Source organism: Austrofundulus limnaeus, unplaced genomic scaffold (assembly GCF_001266775.1).
Source record: "Austrofundulus limnaeus strain Quisiro unplaced genomic scaffold, Austrofundulus_limnaeus-1.0 Scaffold127, whole genome shotgun sequence".
Classification (NCBI taxonomy): domain Eukaryota; kingdom Metazoa; phylum Chordata; class Actinopteri; order Cyprinodontiformes; family Rivulidae; genus Austrofundulus; species Austrofundulus limnaeus.
The window spans coordinates 802888-806256 of NW_013952529.1; positions in this window are offsets into that span (position 1 = coordinate 802888).

Consider the following 3369-nt stretch of genomic DNA (forward strand, 5'->3'; position numbering starts at 1 on the left):
TATTTTATTTTATTTTATTGTATTCAACCATACTTGTTTCTTTTTTATAGCTGTTTCTCAGTTAAAAAAAAGTCTCAAACTTTAAAAGCGCAGAGTTGATCTGCCCTGAGCTCTTCTTTTTTTTTATCTTAATTTTAATTTGTATTTATTTTTACCAGTTTCTCCTCTCCAGGTTCTGTTTTGTCTCCTTTCTTTATTGCAGTTCCGTTAAACAGGTTAATAAATGAGGTCAGGAAAGGGATCTGCTCCTGTGGTGTTCATGAACAACATGTGCAGTGAGAGTAGGGAGCAGGTGGAAGAGAGTCTGTAGAGGTGGAGGTGGGCTCAGGAAACAGCTGGAAGCTGCAGGGATGAGTTTAAGTGTCTAAAGAAACAGAAAATAACACCAGAGTTCAGACTGTAAATAGATTTTTAATCTTTGATTCATCCTGAGGTGGAGTCTGGGCTGTAAGGAGTTGATGTTTGTGTGGATGTCGCCAGACTGTCTCGCAATTTTGCACAACTTACCGGTACTTGTATGTGTCTCAAGAGCTGTATTCTGACACCTGACGGCCTAAAAACCATGCTGAGAATGAATATTTGTTAAAACAGACTGGTCTAAATCTTAAAATTTGTTGTTCTGGGTAACAAAATAATGTGCGCAGCCAGTAATACAGTTCATGAAGCCCTGCAGGACTCTATGCTTCATTTGGTCCCAAACACTCAGAGTACAGTGAGACTGTTGAAAGTTCACAGATTTTCTTGCAATGTTCTCACAGCTTTGAGTCACCAACTGGTCTCCCAACATTCGCAGCTCAATCAGAAACCACCTGAAGGTGTGAGCAGGAGTATGGTTTCTCTACAGACGTGATGTTAGCATTCAGCGTGGAGACGTTCGTTACGTGTGAGGATACAGCACTTGGGCAAGGCCGTTTTAAATTTCTTAAATTTTCTAGTGTGTTTTTATCTGCAGTTCTTTATCAGTTGCTGTAATAGAACTAATACTTTTATGTTTAAGCAGGTGATTCATGACATCCTTTAATGACCTAGGTTTTCATGACATGCTGTTCATCTGCAGACAGAATGATTAAAGTCAGAACAAGGTCTGCTAACAACAGTCATTCTTAGATATCACTTGTGTTTATCTTTGTTGTGTTTTCCATTGACCTTGTATCAAATCTTGCTAAGATGACAGAATGTTAATATACTGTATATATGAGGCCTCTCGAGACACAGTGTTCAACAGTAGTGTGGAGTGACAGAGAGAAGCAGAGGCACAGAGACAGGCCAGGTTGTCTGTGTTTCCTGCTGTTGCAATAAAACTCAGCTGATCATCTCACTGAGTACCCTCATTCTTGGACAGCGTATTTCTGTCTCTGTTGTTAAATAAATAATTGCCATAACAGTTGCTTTAAAAAATGCTGATGTGTCGAGGGGCGGAGCAACATTTTTTTTTGCAAGGGGTGGTCAAGGGTTTTTTAATTTAATTAATTTTTTAAAATTTCTTTAAAACAAATTAATTATATGTACAAAGATAAAAAACAAATACAATGAAATGAAAATAAACAGAGAAGAAAAAGATCTTATATCTGCCCCTTTTTTTCCCTCAAATATAAACTTAAACAATACAAATCTTCAGCTAACATAAAATTGAAGTTTTTTTTTTTTTTTTGGGGGGGGGGGGCGCTCTGGATTGAAAATTCAAGATGGCCGCCACAGCTAATTCCAAATTATTTTAATTCAGCTGTTCGAAGAAATATTGAGCTAAAATTTTCAGTGATCAAAAAACACGCTGAATGCTAGTAGCCGAAACCATCTTTACCAAATTCCAAATGCTAATCAAAAATTCAAGATGGCCGCCACAGCTAATTCCAAATTATTTTAATTCAGCTGTTCGAAGAAATATTGAGCTAAAATTTTCAGTGATCAAAAAACACGCTGAATGCTAGTAGCCGAAACCATCTTTACCAAATTCCAAATGCTAATCAAAAATTCAAGATGGCCGCCACAGTTGACATTTAAAGGCTATTATTGAACCATTTTAAGACATTGACATGTAATTTGTTGTGGAGTCATTAAGAATGATCACCTGCTGATTGCTAATGCTAATCCCAAATTAAGCTAACCACTCATGCTAATGCTAATCTTATTCAGGGCTACAGTTCAGACACATCTGGAAATGTATAAACCATGTTATCAGAGAACAATCTTTAACAAAATCAAAATGTAAATATAAAATCCAAGATCTCCATCCACTTATGTAGTTTGGAGGTGGCACCTGGGGTGGCCAATCAGGTGTCCGGCCACCCCTTTGGCTCCGCCCCTGGATGTATCTGTTAATCCTCATCATTCAGTCTTAGTTTGATCAGACGTAATAAATTCAGTAACTTCAGATGTTCAGTTTTCACCATATTAGTCCAAATGATGGTGGATGATGTGTTGGAACCAGAGGAAGTGATATGCTGACCCCCCATCACTGATTACACAATACTCCACTAAAAAGGCTCAAACCAAACTAAACCGTCTCATTTCAGGACTAAAAATACCCACATCTGCTTTTTTTTTCTTTCACGGCTCAGGAAGCGTCCGTCAGCCGACGGGCCGGGTGACGCGAGCGCCCGGGAACGTGGACCCAGAAACCGCAGGAATACCTCACATTCCTGCAGGCGGTAGGTCAGCTCAGACCCTCACACAGCCGAGGAGCTGCACCTGAGTCCTGACAGCAGAGACACGTTTCTTTCACATGTGGTCACCTGGATCAGTTCTGGGATCCTGCAGCTTCTGACATCATCAAACTGCTTTCAGAGCAACAAAACTAAACTAAAATTACCTTTAAAATGATGCATATTTGAACTTTTATGTTGTTTCATCAACATAAGATTAACTTAGTTTAGGAAAAGAAGTGGGAAAGTTGAATTCAACAGGAATAAAATTACTTTTTTACCTGTGGGTTTTTGTCCTGTTAACATGAAAAACAGAAATATAAAATGGAGATCACAAGGTTTTTGTAATTAAGTGAAAACTTTATGTAGCATTAAACTCTAAAAGAGAAAAATAAAAGCAAAGATTTGGAGAAAACTGTAACTTTTGATAAAAAGTACAGTTTAGCTGCTTCATTTTTAACTTTTTTATTAACTTGTTTCAATAATAAAGAGAGAAAAGCAGTAAAAGAGTCTTGGATCGACTTTAAAGAGTTTATCCACAAATAAAAACCAAACATTTAAACCAAACAAACTGCAGCTCTGGAGTTAAAATGTTTCTGATTCTAATCTGAAAAACATAATAAAAAAACATTTATTTTGATTCTGTCCAGTTTTTTCATCACAGTAAAACACGTTTTAACATAAAAATCTGTTAAACTGGAAAAGAAATGTTTTTAGTTTAGCCTGG